Source organism: Astyanax mexicanus, chromosome 1 (genome assembly GCF_023375975.1).
Source record: "Astyanax mexicanus isolate ESR-SI-001 chromosome 1, AstMex3_surface, whole genome shotgun sequence".
In the NCBI taxonomy this organism is placed as follows: Eukaryota; Metazoa; Chordata; class Actinopteri; order Characiformes; family Acestrorhamphidae; genus Astyanax; species Astyanax mexicanus.
Genome location: NC_064408.1, coordinates 131,994,362 through 132,012,650, shown reverse-complemented (window position 1 = coordinate 132,012,650; position 18,289 = coordinate 131,994,362). Strand labels below are relative to the sequence as shown.

Below are 18,289 nucleotides of genomic sequence, written 5' to 3'. Positions count from 1 at the left end.
TTAAAAGGAGCTGAAGCAGCTTGTGATGTGATAATCTCATACAGACTTATTTAAAGCGATCTGATGCTACAACTGCTGCAAAAGTTACCTCTACAAAGAACTGGAATTAGGGGGTTAATAGTTTTACACATTGAGGTTTTCTGTTATTTTGTCCTGTTTGTTGTTTGCTTCACAATAATCACATCAAAAATCACATACTTAGTTTGTAGGCATGTTCTGAATATAATGAAATAATAAAAATCCAATAAATTAAACAATTAATTTTAATTCCAGGGTGTGACTCTGTAAATCTGTACACATGAACATAATACTCTACATGAAATAAGAGAATAAACATGGAGCTACATCACCTTTTTTATCTGCTCTGTCCTTAAACACTTGTGGATCGCTTGTTATCTTGTTTGACGGCACCTGAAGGAGAGCAGATTCAGGTTAAATAGAGGTCTCTGGTAATGAGGCAGATCAGATGTTCCTGATTGTTTGAAGGAGGAAAGTTCCCATATTTTTGTATAGGATCTCCTTTGGTGAATCCCTTAGGATATTTTCTTTTTTTAAAAGTGCTGACTATATCTTAAACCTCCAGTGTTTATCTTGTTTTGTATTTTCTTTGTCCTTTTGGTTCTCGTCTTGTTTTCTTCCCATGTCCTCCTTAGTCAAATGGTGCGTTTTCCAAAATCATAGATGTTACTATGGAGTTAACTACGTTAGTAACTTAGGGTGTTTTCACACCTGTAGTTTGTTTCTCTGGTACAAATCAGTTGATGAGTTTGTTTACTTTTCTCCCTCTGTTTGTTCTGGTTTTACACAGGCATAAACATAAACGCACCAAAATGTGCAACAATAAACCAAGTGAGCAGGCTGTGTCCTCTGATTGGTCAGAGCTGTCTGGCATGGGAGTAAATATAAATATACAAAAAAAGTAAAAAAAAAAGAGTTCCAGCGCATATATCTGTGCTTTAACACTGAACGCTGAATTGCTGCTCTTTCAAACACAGTGTTTCTAGTGCAGCGCAGATGAAACATAGTAAACTGAGTCACGCGGCTGTGAGCAGTGAACGCAGAACAGACCGTCTGTGCATGAACACAGCGTTTGTTCACAGCTGTGGTAATCAGTGTTATCTGGCTAATATATCAGTTTAAACTGTGCATTATCAGCGGTTTATCTCAAATAAATGGACTAAAATTAATAGCTGGGTCGGATCGAGATCAGATTACTTTCTCACCACAAGAGAACCGCTCCAGAGTTCGTTTGGGGCCGAGATCACCTCCTCTAGCAGGTCTCGGTTCTTTTGATCCGCACCCGAGTTTTCACACCTGCTCAATTGAACCGCACTAAAATTACAAACGGACCAGAGTTCATTTTAACTTTGACCAAATAGTGTTGGTATGAAAACGCCATTACACAATGCGAACAATTGTTTCATTAAAAATATATTAATAAAATATATTTAACATGTATAACATGTTTTCCTTATATATTGTGTAAAATACATTTGAATTTTAAAAAATGAAATATGTGTAGAATGCAAGTATTGTATATTTTTTTTTGTAAGAATGCAAATATTGTATACATATTGTATACACTGTATCCAAGTCAATATTTAATAATAACGTATATATTTTATATTGTATAAAATACGGTATAAGAAATATGCATATGCTAAATATTATAAACATAGTTATATGAATATATTTTCAAATATAATATATTTGATGTAAAGACTGTATATCCTTTATACATTTTGGACAATGTGGGAAATTTATATCGCAGAACTTTAAATCCTTGCCTGTGTTTGACTCGTTAGAAGACCTATATAAGATTGCAACCAAGCTCAATAACCAGTTAAAGAGCCAGTAAAAGCCACTGCTTCCCCACCAGGGCATCATTCCTTTGCAGCTCTGGATGCCCCTGAACCGACCACCCTGGTTGCCCAATCAGCCACTCGTAAAGCCACTGCAGATAGGAGGAGACAGGAGGACCGTCATTTCAGCCTGGTCAGAGAGTATAGCTTGCTGATATGGAAAGCAACAGGAAGTTGTCCCCAAGGTATGTCGTGCCATTCAAGGGGATGCAGCGGGTGAATCCAGTTTCCTAATGCTTTCCTACTTGCAGCTCCCCCAGTCATGGAGGGTCAACTTTACTTTCCATGTATCCCAACTTAAGCCCTACATGTGCACTCCTATGCCCCAGCCTGCAGCCCCCCCACATGCTCGTATGATTGCAGGTTCACCTGCTTATACAGTAAACAGAATTCTGGACTCTCGCAAGGTGAGGGGTTGCGTTCAGTAGCTGGTTAATTGGGAGGGCTACGGGCCAGAAGAACGGTCCTGGGCGCTGGCCACTTGTATTCTGGACCTGGATCTTATCTGGACCTTCAGGAGGGACCGGGCTGCTGGTCTTGGGACTTCTATGGCCGTCCCTAGGGGAGGGGGTCCTGTAAGGGGGCGCTTGTGCCATGGTCCTCCTGCCTCTAGAGGGAGGCAACCTTCTGCCATTCGTAATAATCAGGCTGATTGATCCCACCTGGTTAGTGCCTTTATAAGGACTGCCCACTAATTAGACAGTGCAGAGCTAGCAGAGAGCTGTCTTAGTTTGAAAGAAAGCAAGAAAGAAAGAAAGAAAGAAAGAAAAGTCTGTCTCTTTGTATGAAAGCAAGTAAATAACTATTACTTAGTTTTTATTCCAGCCTCCTTGGGTGTTTTCCCCTGAGGCTGCTTTCTGTTTCCTCCTCTTTTGAGTTTTTTTCTGTGTTTCTTCTCATTTGTTATTTTCTGAGTATAAGTCTTATAATTTGTATATAATACCAATTTTCCTCTTTCCTGTGCATCTGTATTTAAGTTCTTCTATACAAACCGAGTGCCTGTGGTTTGATTGCCTTTCCCTTTAGTTTCTTTGATGCCTTTGTTCTCGTTTTCCCACCCTTTTTCCTCTCCTTTGTCTAAACTTTCTCCTCAAATAAATTCCCTCTCTCTGAGAAGCACACCACAACCCCAAAGAGTAGTTTGCTCCAACCCCAGTCTTTACACCACTCTTTGCTTCTGTTTATCATTTTTTTGTATTTATTTTGTCCCTGTTGTAACCTGGTCTGCACTTGAGTCCACCCTGGAGGAGATATCCATTAGGGAGTTAGAAATAAACATAGCAGTAATCCTGAGGTAAATCTTACTCTCTATTTGGATTGCTGCCTCGTTACACTGTTATACAGGAAACTCCCTCCTGTTTGTTTTCCCACACTCTGTTTTGTTTCTGTCTTGACTCAGCCCTAGCGCCGCCCTGTCACCAGTGTTCGCATATGTGTTTAATTTGTTAACCTGCTCCCTTATTATCTTTCCCATGTGTTCCTTGTTTCTTCAGCTCTGCTTATACCCCATATTTAGCTTTGTTCTGGGTCATGTTTTGTTTAACCCTCCGTGTGGCCGGATTTGTTCATTATCTTTATTCAGTTTTTCTTAGTATTTTTTTGCCTTGCTGGTATTTTGTGCTTGTTTCCTATTCTTAGTGTTTTGTTACACTTTCATTATGGCTTCAATTAAAACCTTCTTGCATTTGCATCCTGCATCTGACTACACGCCTTTATTAATGCACTGATTTTTATTATCTTTAAGATCTTTTATTATCTTTTATTAAGATTTGTAATACTGTGCTCTTTATTTATTTTTTTAAATTATGAAACAAATTTAGATTAAAGAACACACACACACAAACAATAACACTAACCTTCAATGTGTTGAGCTTTTTCCTGTAATCGTCCGTCTTCTCTTGGGTTCTGTGGGTTTAATAGAAAATCAGCATTGTGTTTCTGCATAAATAAACAAATTAATGTATACTCACATTTAAACACAATTTGACATTCACAGACTTCACACAACAGATTAATGCTGGTGCTGTATGTATTCATGTGAAAAATTAGGACACTGCATGAACCATATCGGTCCCATTGTAGTGATCTATAGGCGAGCCATGCACCATGCTGCTTGATTTAGGGCTAAGTGTGTCTCTGCTATTCTAACCACGGAAAAAGTACACCTTACGTGGCACAAAATGCACAAAACATATTAATTCTCTTAATTAATCATGGGTGTGGTTAATTTTGGGCGTAACATGAAAAAAAAAACAATCAGAGTGTGTCTCTTCCTAATCATTCTCTTTAAGAGTCAGGTGAGCTCTGACTTTGGTGGATTGCTATTGTAACGGTGCAGCTACCTGGACGTGTTCAACAAACTCTTCTCAGCAGAGGAAACTGAGCTGCTGGTTGACGCTGTGAAGGAGCTCCAGCAGCTCATTTACGGGAACAGCAATGTTATTTTATTTACTATTCTGTTTATTGTTGATGTAAAAGTTGGGTTTGTGCTGCTGTGTGTTCATGTGTGTGTAATAAGTGGGGGTGTACGCTCGGCTCGGCACGGCGCCTGTGTTACCGAGATAGCAATGAACGTCTGACTGTTGGCGTCTGTCTAGGTTGTATTCAGTCAGTGGAGCTCCTGTGTTTTCTGTTACCAAGATAAACAAGATAAAACTCCAGAAATGTACCTGAACACACCTCATTTCCAGAACACCACGCCCATCAGTGTAGATATATTCAGAAGATCTGCTGCTGTTTAAACCAGACAGGAGGAAGGAGTGAAAATAGACTGTTGTCGACGTGTAAGATAGCAATGAACAATGAGTGTACGATAGGATCTTATCTCTCAATACACCCTTAGTGTTGTACAGAGAGAGAGGATAGGTTTCTACATGGTACAGCCCAGGATGGTGAACTGCTGGAGTGATGGTTGTATCTGAGCTCTACAGCAGCTCTAAACTCCTCACTGCTCAGTTTTTGGTTTATATCAGCTGTGACCTTATGTAGACAGGGGCGTGTCTTTCCAAATATTGTCAAATCTGCTGAACTTACACCCGGTTAACTCCAATTAAGGTGTAGAAACATCTCAAAAATTATTAAGAGAGATAGGAAGCTCTCAGGGCCGAATTTGAAGTGAATACTTATGTCCATGCAAGGTTTTGTTTTTCCTTCTTACTAAAGGAAGCAAGCAAGAACTGTGCCAAGCTTTTAATGTTCACTTTGCTGCAGCTGGTCAGATATTTCATAACACCGACTCAAACCTGCCTGTAAATCAGCCTGTCATCACTACTACTGCTTCCCAGAAAATCTTCTCCCTCCAGACCTGCTCTCCATACATAGTAGCTAACGACCTTTCCTCTCTTAATCCTCGGAAAACTATAGGTGAGGACGGTCTGGACCCCTACCGTCTACGTCTCACAACCCCAGTTATTGTAGAACATATTACATACATTTTTTATATTTCTATTTTATCTTGCAGAATTCCCAGTATCTGGAAAACAGCTCATGTTTTATCCTCTGCATAAAGGAGGAGACGCGGCAGATTTAAATAATTACAGACCAATCTCAAAACTGTCTTGTTTATCTAAAATTTTAGAATCCATAGTGAATAACCAGCTCAAGTCTTTCCTCTAGTAAAACTCTATCCTGTATAACTATCAATCTGGATTTAGAGAAAGACATAGTACCATCTCTGCAACCACTCTGGTTTTAAATGATCTATACATGGCCCTAGACAAGAAGAAGAACTGTGCTGCCATTTTTATTGATCTCACTAAAGCTTTTGATACTGTTGATCATGATCTACTATTAGGTTCTTTACATAAGATTGGTTTTAGCAATAATGCAACTCTGTGGGCCCAGGATTACCTTTCTGGCAGGAAGCAATGTGCATCTATTGGTAAACATAAATCAGACCTACAGCCCATAACAAATGGAGTGCCCCAGGGCTCAATCCTGGGTCCCTTTTTATTTAATATTTCTATCAATGATCTTGCCGCCTCTACTGCAAATTACACCTTTATGCAGATGATTCAATCTTATACTGCTCAGCAGATTCTGCACATGCTGCAATAGAAAAACTTCAATGTTCTTTTAACACTCTACAGACTGCTCTGTATGAACTCATGTTGGTTTTAAATGCGAATAAAAACAAATTCATGCTGTTTCCAGATTTTCAAATATTAATTCCGGAACTATTACTACTCTGACAGGATCCACCATTGAACAAGTTAGCGAATATAAATATTTCGTCATCAGGCTCGATAAAAAACTTTCTTTTAAATCCCACATTAACAAACTCGCCATTAAATACAGACAAAAGCTTGGATTCCTTTAAATAAATCCTGTTTACCCGTGTGCACTAGAAAAGAATAGTGGAGGCAACCATACTATAGCAGTGCTAGACTATGGTGATGTAATTTATAAAAAAGTGTCCGCCAGCACTCTCAAACCATTAGACTCAATCTACCATTCTGCTCTGAGATTTATTACTGGCGACCCATACACTACTCACCACTGCTCACTACTCACCACTGCTCACTACTCACCTACTCACCACTGCTCACTACTGACCACTGCACACTACTCACCACTGCTCCCTACTCACCAATGCACACTACTCACCACTGCTCACTACTCACCACTGCACACTACTCACCACTGCTCACTACTCACCACTGCTCACTACTCACCACTGCTCACTACTCACCTACTCACCACTGCTCACTACTCACCTACTCACCACTGCTCACTACTCACCACTGCACACTACTCACCACTGCTCACTACTCACCTACTCACCACTGCTCACTACTCACCACTGCACACTACTCACCACTGCTCCCTACTCACCAATGCACACTACTCACCACTGCTCACTACTCACCACTGCACACTACTCACCACTGCTCACTACTCACCACTGCTCACTACTCACCACTGCTCACTACTCACCTACTCACCACTGCTCACTACTCACCTACTCACCACTGCTCACTACTCACCACTGCACACTACTCACCACTGCACACTACTCACCACTGCTCACTACTCACCACTGCTCACTACTCACCTACTCACCACTGCTCACTACTCACCACTGCACACTACTCACCACTGCTCCCTACTCACCAATGCACACTACTCACCACTGCTCACTACTCACCACTGCACACTACTCACCACTGCTCACTACTCACCACTGCACACTACTCACCACTGCACACTACTCACCACTGCTCACTACTCACCACTGCACACTACTCACCACTGCTCACTACTCTACACTGCTCACTACTCTCCACTGCTCACTACTCACCACTGCTCACTACTCAGCACTGCTCACTACTCACCACTGCTCACTACTCACCACTGCACACTACTCACCACTGCTCACTACTCACCACTGCACACTACTCACCACTGCACACTACTCACCACTGCTCACTACTGACCTACTCTCCACTGCACACTAATCTCCACTGCTCACTACTCACCTACTCACCACTGCTCACTACCCACCACTGTTCACTACTCACCACTGCTCACTGCTCACCACTGTTCACTACTCACCACTGCACACTACTCACAACTACTCACCACTGCTCACTGCTCACCACTGCACACTATTCACCACTGCTCACTACTCACCACTGCTCACTACTCACCACTGCTCACTACTCACCACTGCTCACTACTCACCTACTCACCACTGCTCACTACTCGCCACTGCACACTACTCACCACTGCACACTACTCACCTACTCACCACTGCACACTACTCACCACTGCTCACTACTCACCACTACTCACTACTCACCTACTCACCACTGCTCACTACTCACCACTGCACACTACTCACCACTGCTCACTACTCACCACTGCTCACTGCTCACCACTGCTCACTACTCTCCACTGCTCACCACTGCTCAATACTCACCACTGCTCACCACTGCTCACTACTCACCACTGCTCACTACTCACCACTGCACACTACTCACCACTGCACACTACTCACCTACTCACCACTGCTCACTACCCACCACTGCTCACTACTCACCTACTCTCAACTGCACACTAATCTCCACTGCTCACTACTCACCACTGCTCACTACCCACCACTGTTCACTACTCACCACTGCACACTACTCACCACTGCACACTACTCACCTACTCTCAACTGCACACTAATCTCCACTGCTCACTACTCACCACTGCTCACTACCCACCACTGTTCACTACTCACCACTGCACACTACTCACCACTGCACACTACTCACCACTGCACACTACTCACCACTGCTCACTGCTCACCACTGCACACTACTCACCACTGCTCACTGCTCACTACTCGCCACTGCTCACTACTCACCACTGCTCACTACACTCCACTCCTAAATACTCTCCACTCCTCAATACTCTCCACTCCTCAATACTCTCCACTACTCACTACTCACCACTGCTCACTACACTCCACTCCTCAATACTCTCCACTCCTCAATACTCTCCACTACTCACCACTGCTTACTACTCACCACTGCTCACTACTCACCACTGCTCACTACTCTCCACTACTCACTACTCTCCACTGCTCACTACCCACCACTGCTCACTACTCACCACTGCTCACTACCCACCACTGCACACTACTCACCACTGCACACTACTCACCACTGCACACTACTCACCACTGCTCACTACTCACCACTGCTCTCTACTCTCCACTGCACACTACTCACCACTGCACAATACTCACCACTGCTCACTACTCACCACTGCACACTACTCACCACTGCACACTACTCACCACTGCACACTACTCACCACTGCTCACTACTCGCACTCCTCACTACTAACCAATGCTCACTACTCTCCACTGCTCACTACTCGCCACTGCTCACTACTCACCACTGCTCACTACTCTCCACTGCACACTACTCATCACTGCTCACTATTCACCACTGCTCACTACACTCCACTCCTCAATACTCTCCACTACTCACCACTGCTCACTACTCACCACTGCTCACTACTCACCACTGCTCACTACACTCCACTCCTCAATACTCTCCACTACTCACCACTGCTCACTACTCTCCACTGCTCACTACTCTACACTGCTCACTACTCACCACTGCTCACTACCCACCACTGCTCACTACTCTACACTGCTCACTACTCTCCACTGCCCACTACCCACCACTGCTCACTACCCACCACTGCACACTACTCACCACTGCTCACCACTGCTCCCTACTCACCACTGCACACTACTCACCACTGCACACTACTCACCACTGCTCACTACTCACCACTGTTCACTACTCACCACTGCTCACCACTGCTCCCTACTCACCACTGCACACTACTCACCACTGCTCAATACTCACCACTGTTCACTACTCACCACTGCTCACTACTCACCACTACTCACCACTGCACACTACTCACCACTGCACACTACTCTCCACTACTCACTACTCACCACTGCTCACTACACTCCACTCCTCAATACTCTCCACTCCTCAATACTCTCCACTACTCACCACTGCTCACTACTCACCACTGCTCACTACTCACCACTGCTCACTACTCTCCACTACTCACTACTCTCCACTGCTCACTACCCACCACTGCTCACTACTCTACACTGCTCACTACTCACCACTGCTCACTACCCACCACTGCACACTACTCACCACTGCACACTACTCACCACTGCACACTACTCACCACTGCTCACTACTCACCACTGCTCTCTACTCTCCACTGCACACTACTCACCACTGCACAATACTCACCACTGCTCACTACTCACCACTGCACACTACTCACCACTGCACACTACTCACCACTGCACACTACTCACCACTGCTCACTACTCGCACTCCTCACTACTAACCAATGCTCACTACTCTCCACTGCTCACTACTCGCCACTGCTCACTACTCACCACTGCTCACTACTCTCCACTGCACACTACTCATCACTGCTCACTATTCACCACTGCTCACTACACTCCACTCCACAATACTCTCCACTACTCACCACTGCTCACTACTCACCACTGCTCACTACTCACCACTGCTCACTACACTCCACTCCTCAATACTCTCCACTACTCACCACTGCTCACTACTCTCCACTGCTCACTACTCTACACTGCTCACTACTCACCACTGCTCACTACCCACCACTGCTCAGTACTCTACACTGCTCACTACTCTCCACTGCCCACTACCCACCACTGCTCACTACCCACCACTGCACACTACTCACCACTGCTCACTACTCACCACTGCACACTACTCACCTCTGCACACTACTAACCACTGCTCACTACTCACCACTGCTCACTACTCACCACTGCTCACCACTGCTCCCTACTCACCACTGCACACTACTCACCACTGCACACTACTCACCACTGCTCCCTACTCACCACTGCACACTACTCACCACTGCACACTACTCACCACTGCTCACTACTCACCACTGTTCACTACTCACCACTGCTCACCACTGCTCCCTACTCACCACTGCACACTACTCACCACTGCTCAATACTCACCACTGTTCACTACTCACCACTGCTCACTACTCACCACTACTCACCACTGCACACTACTCACCACTGCACACTACTCACCACTGCTCACTACTCACCACTGCTCACTACCCACCACTGCTCACTACTCTACACTGCTCACTACTCTCCACTGCTCACTACTCTCCACTGCTCACTACCCACCACTGCACACTACTCACCACTGCTCACTACTCACCACTGCACACTACTCACCTCTGCACACTACTCACCACTGCTCACTACTCACCACTGCTCACCACTGCTCACTACTCACCACTGCACACTACTCACCACTGTTCACTACTCACACTTGCTCACCACTGCTCACTACTCACCACTGCACACTACTCACCTCTGCACACTACTCACCACTGCTCACTACTCACCACTGCTCACCACTGCTCACTACTCACCACTGCTCACTACTCACCACTGTTCACTACTCACACTTGCTCACCACTGCTCCCTACTCACCACTGCACACTACTCACCACTGCACAATACTCACCACTGCTCACTACTCACCACTGTTCACTACTCACCACTGCTCACCACTGCTCCCTACTCACCACTGCACACTACTCACCACTGCACACTACTCACCACTGCTCACTACTCACTACTCACCACTGCTCACTACTCACCACTGCTCACTACTCACCACTGCTCACTACTCACCACCGCTCACTACCCACCACTGCACACTACTCTACACTGCTAACTACTCACCACTGTACACTACTCATCACTGCTCACTACTCACCACTACTCACCACTGCACACTACTCACCACTGCACACTACTCATCACTGCTCACTACTCACCACTGCTCACTACCCACCACTGCTCACTACTCTACACTGCTCACTACTCTCCACTGCCCACTACCCACCACTGCTCACTACCCACCACTGCACACTACTCACCACTGCTCCCTACTCACCACTGCACACTACTCACCACTGCACACTACTCACCACTGCTCACTACTCACCACTGTTCACTACTCACCACTGCTCACCACTGCACACTACTCACCACTGCACACTACCCACCACTGCTCACTACTCACCACTGTTCACTACTCACCACTGTTCACCACTGCTCCCTACTCACCACTGCACACTACTCACCACTGCACACTACTCACCACTGCTCACTACTCACCACTGTTCACTACTCACCACTGTTCACTACTCACCACTGCTCACTACTCACTACTCACCACTGCTCACTACTCACCACTACTCACCACTGCACACTACTCACCACTGCACACTACTCACCACTGCTCACTACTCACTACTCACCACTGCTCACTACTCACCACTGCTTACTACCCACCACCGCTCACTACCCACCACCGCACACTACTCTACACTGCTCACTACTCACCACTGCTCACTACTCACCACTGCTCACTACCCACCACTGCTCACTACTCTACACTGCTCACTACTCTCCACTGCCCACTACCCACCACTGCTCACTACCCACCACTGCACACTACTCACCACTGCTCACTACTCACCTACTCACCACTGCTCACTACTCACCACTGCACACTACTCACCACTGCTCCCTACTCACCAATGCACACTACTCACCACTGCTCACTACTCACCACTGCACACTACTCACCACTGCTCACTACTCACCACTGCTCACTACTCACCACTGCTCACTACTCACCTACTCACCACTGCTCACTACTCACCTACTCACCACTGCTTACTACTCACCACTGCACACTACTCACCACTGCACACTACTCACCACTGCACACTACTCACCACTGCTCACTACTCACCTACTCACCACTGCTCACTACTCACCACTGCACACTACTCACCACTGCTCCCTACTCACCAATGCACACTACTCACCACTGCTCACTACTCACCACTGCACACTACTCACCACTGCTCACTACTCACCACTGCTCACTACTCACCACTGCACACTACTCACCACTGCACACTACTCACCACTGCTCACTACTCACCACTGCACACTACTCACCACTGCTCACTACTCTACACTGCTCACTACTCTCCACTGCTCACTACTCACCACTGCTCACTACTCAGCACTGCTCACTACTCACCACTGCTCACTACTCACCACTGCACACTACTCACCACTGCTCACTACTCACCACTGCACACTACTCACCACTGCACACTACTCACCACTGCTCACTACTGACCTACTCTCCACTGCACACTAATCTCCACTGCTCACTACTCACCTACTCACCACTGCTCACTACCCACCACTGTTCACTACTCACCACTGCTCACTGCTCACCACTGTTCACTACTCACCACTGCACACTACTCACAACTACTCACCACTGCTCACTGCTCACCACTGCACACTATTCACCACTGCTCACTACTCACCACTGCTCACTACTCACCACTGCTCACTACTCACCACTGCTCACTACTCACCTACTCACCACTGCTCACTACTCGCCACTGCACACTACTCACCACTGCACACTACTCACCTACTCACCACTGCACACTACTCACCACTGCTCACTACTCACCACTACTCACTACTCACCTACTCACCACTGCTCACTACTCACCACTGCACACTACTCACCACTGCTCACTACTCACCACTGCTCACTGCTCACCACTGCTCACTACTCTCCACTGCTCAATACTCACCACTGCTCACCACTGCTCACTACTCACCACTGCACACTACTCACCACTGCTCACTACTCACCACTGCACACTACTCACCTACTCACCACTGCTCACTACCCACCACTGCTCACTACTCACCTACTCTCAACTGCACACTAATCTCCACTGCTCACTACTCACCACTGCTCACTACCCACCACTGTTCACTACTCACCACTGCACACTACTCACCACTGCACACTACTCACCTACTCTCAACTGCACACTAATCTCCACTGCTCACTACTCACCACTGCTCACTACCCACCACTGTTCACTACTCACCACTGCACACTACTCACCACTGCACACTACTCACCACTGCACACTACTCACCACTGCTCACTGCTCACCACTGCACACTACTCACCACTGCTCACTGCTCACTACTCGCCACTGCTCACTACTCACCACTGCTCACTACACTCCACTCCTAAATACTCTCCACTCCTCAATACTCTCCACTCCTCAATACTCTCCACTACTCACTACTCACCACTGCTCACTACACTCCACTCCTCAATACTCTCCACTCCTCAATACTCTCCACTCCTCAATACTCTCCACTACTCACCACTGCTTACTACTCACCACTGCTCACTACTCACCATTGCTCACTACTCTCCACTACTCACTACTCTCCACTGCTCACTACCCACCACTGCTCACTACTCTACACTGCTCACTACTCACCACTGCTCACTACCCACCACTGCACACTACTCACCACTGCACACTACTCACCACTGCACACTACTCACCACTGCTCACTACTCACCACTGCTCTCTACTCTCCACTGCACACTACTCACCACTGCACAATACTCACCACTGCTCACTACTCACCACTGCACACTACTCACCACTGCACACTACTCACCACTGCACACTACTCACCACTGCTCACTACTCGCACTCCTCACTACTAACCACTGCTCACTACTCTCCACTGCTCACTACTCGCCACTGCTCACTACTCACCACTGCTCACTACTCTCCACTGCACACTACTCATCACTGCTCACTATTCACCACTGCTCACTACACTCCACTCCTCAATACTCTCCACTACTCACCACTGCTCACTACTCACCACTGCTCACTACTCACCACTGCTCACTACACTCCACTCCTCAATACTCTCCACTACTCACCACTGCTCACTACTCTCCACTGCTCACTACTCTACACTGCTCACTACTCACCACTGCTCACTACCCACCACTGCTCACTACTCTACACTGCTCACTACTCTCCACTGCCCACTACCCACCACTGCTCACTACCCACCACTGCACACTACTCACCACTGCTCACTACTCACCACTGCACACTACTCACCTCTGCACACTACTAACCACTGCTCACTACTCACCACTGCTCACTACTCACCACTGCTCACCACTGCTCCCTACTCACCACTGCACACTACTCACCACTGCACACTACTCAGCACTGCTCACTACTCACCACTGTTCACTACTCACCACTGCTCACCACTGCTCCCTACTCACCACTGCACACTACTCACCACTGCTCAATACTCACCACTGTTCACTACTCACCACTGCTCACTACTCACCACTACTCACCACTGCACACTACTCACCACTGCACACTACTCTCCACTACTCACTACTCACCACTGCTCACTACACTCCACTCCTCAATACTCTCCACTCCTCAATACTCTCCACTACTCACCACTGCTCACTACTCACCACTGCTCACTACTCACCACTGCTCACTACTCTCCACTACTCACTACTCTCCACTGCTCACTACCCACCACTGCTCACTACTCTACACTGCTCACTACTCACCACTGCTCACTACCCACCACTGCACACTACTCACCACTGCACACTACTCACCACTGCACACTACTCACCACTGCTCACTACTCACCACTGCTCTCTACTCTCCACTGCACACTACTCACCACTGCACAATACTCACCACTGCTCACTACTCACCACTGCACACTACTCACCACTGCACACTACTCACCACTGCACACTACTCACCACTGCTCACTACTCGCACTCCTCACTACTAACCAATGCTCACTACTCTCCACTGCTCACTACTCGCCACTGCTCACTACTCACCACTGCTCACTACTCTCCACTGCACACTACTCATCACTGCTCACTATTCACCACTGCTCACTACACTCCACTCCACAATACTCTCCACTACTCACCACTGCTCACTACTCACCACTGCTCACTACTCACCACTGCTCACTACACTCCACTCCTCAATACTCTCCACTACTCACCACTGCTCACTACTCTCCACTGCTCACTACTCTACACTGCTCACTACTCACCACTGCTCACTACCCACCACTGCTCAGTACTCTACACTGCTCACTACTCTCCACTGCCCACTACCCACCACTGCTCACTACCCACCACTGCACACTACTCACCACTGCTCACTACTCACCACTGCACACTACTCACCTCTGCACACTACTAACCACTGCTCACTACTCACCACTGCTCACTACTCACCACTGCTCACCACTGCTCCCTACTCACCACTGCACACTACTCACCACTGCACACTACTCACCACTGCTCCCTACTCACCACTGCACACTACTCACCACTGCACACTACTCACCACTGCTCACTACTCACCACTGTTCACTACTCACCACTGCTCACCACTGCTCCCTACTCACCACTGCACACTACTCACCACTGCTCAATACTCACCACTGTTCACTACTCACCACTGCTCACTACTCACCACTACTCACCACTGCACACTACTCACCACTGCACACTACTCACCACTGCTCACTACTCACCACTGCTCACTACCCACCACTGCTCACTACTCTACACTGCTCACTACTCTCCACTGCTCACTACTCTCCACTGCTCACTACCCACCACTGCACACTACTCACCACTGCTCACTACTCACCACTGCACACTACTCACCTCTGCACACTACTCACCACTGCTCACTACTCACCACTGCTCACCACTGCTCACTACTCACCACTGCACACTACTCACCACTGCACACTACTCACCACTGCTCACTACTCACCACTGTTCACTACTCACACTTGCTCACCACTGCTCCCTACTCACCACTGCACACTACTCACCACTGCACACTACTCACCACTGCACACTACTCACCACTGCTCACTACTCACCACTGTTCACTACTCACCACTGCTCACCACTGCTCCCTACTCACCACTGCACACTACTCACCACTGCACACTACTCACCACTGCTCACTACTCACTACTCACCACTGCTCACTACTCACCACTGCTCACTACTCACCACTGCTCACTACTCACCACCGCTCACTACCCACCACTGCACACTACTCTACACTGCTCACTACTCACCACTGTACACTACTCATCACTGCTCACTACTCACCACTACTCACCACTGCACACTACTCACCACTGCACACTACTCACCACTGCTCACTACTCACCACTGCTCACTACTCTACACTGCTCACTACTCTCCACTGCCCACTACCCACCACTGCTCACTACCCACCACTGCACACTACTCACCACTGCTCCCTACTCACCACTGCACACTACTCACCACTGCACACTACTCACCACTGCTCACTACTCACCACTGTTCACTACTCACCACTGCTCACCACTGCACACTACTCACCACTGCACACTACTCACCACTGCACACTACTCACCACTGCTCACTACTCACCACTGTTCACTACTCACCACTGTTCACCACTGCTCCCTACTCACCACTGCACACTACTCACCACTGCACACTACTCACCACTGCTCACTACTCACCACTGTTCACTACTCACCACTGTTCACTACTCACCACTGCTCACTACTCACTACTCACCACTGCTCACTACTCACCACTGCTCACTACTCACCACTACTCACCACTGCACACTACTCACCACTGCACACTACTCACCACTGCTCACTACTCACTACTCACCACTGCTCACTACTCACCACTGCTTACTACCCACCACCGCTCACTACCCACCACCGCACACTACTCTACACTGCTCACTACTCACCACTGCTCACTACTCACCACTGCTCACTACCCACCACTGCTCACTACTCTACACTGCTCACTACTCTCCACTGCCCACTACCCACCACTGCTCACTACCCACCACTGCACACTACTAACCACTGCTCACTACTCACCACTGCTCACTACTCACCACTGCTCACCACTGCTCCCTACTCACCACTGCACACTACTCACCACTGCACACTACTCACCACTGCTCCCTACTCACCACTGCACACTACTCACCACTGCACACTACTCACCACTGCTCACTACTCACCACTGTTCACTACTCACCACTGCTCCCTACTCACCACTGCACACTACTCACCACTGCACACTACTCACCACTACTCACTACTCACCACTGTTCACTACTCACCACTGCACACTACTCACCACTGCTCACTACTCACCACTGCTCACTACTCACCACTACTCACCACTGCACACTACTCACCACTGCTCACTACTCACTACTGCTCACTACTCACCACTGCTTACTACCCACCACCGCTCACTACCCACCACTGCACACTACTCAACACCGCTCACTACCCACCACTGCACACTACTCAACACCGCTCACTACTCACCACTGCACACTACTCTACACTGCTCACTACTCACCACTGCTCACTACTCTACACTGCTCACTACTCACCACTGCACACTACTCAACACCGCTCACTACTCTACACCGCTCACTACTCACCACTGCACACTACTCTACACTGCTCACTACCACTTTGCCATCTTATATCTCTTCACTGATCTCACTTAATAATAATGCATATCAGACTCCAGAGGCTGGATCAGCTGTCAGATACCGAGAAAATCTGCGTTTAGCTACAGAGCAGAGCAGCAGCGAGCTGGAATTCACTACAGGAAACTCTAAAGCTCAGCTCACTGGAATCACTGAACCATTTTAAACTTTTAGTTTCTAATCACCATCAGAAAGCCTGTGACTGTTTTAAATGACTTTTTTATTAGTTTATCTTTTTTCTTATATTATTTATATAATTTTTATTTTTTATTTATTTTATTCATTTATTTTTTGTTTATTTATTATTACTTTTA

At 47.5% G+C, this 18,289-nt stretch overlaps 1 protein-coding gene across 1 annotated transcript in view; it reads right to left on the bottom strand.

Moving 5' to 3' along the window:
* Positions 1-18,289, bottom strand: part of LOC111197509 (NACHT, LRR and PYD domains-containing protein 12-like) — a 592,302-nt gene that overhangs the window by 36,972 nt on the left and 537,041 nt on the right. The gene's annotated exons all lie outside the window — the stretch shown is intronic.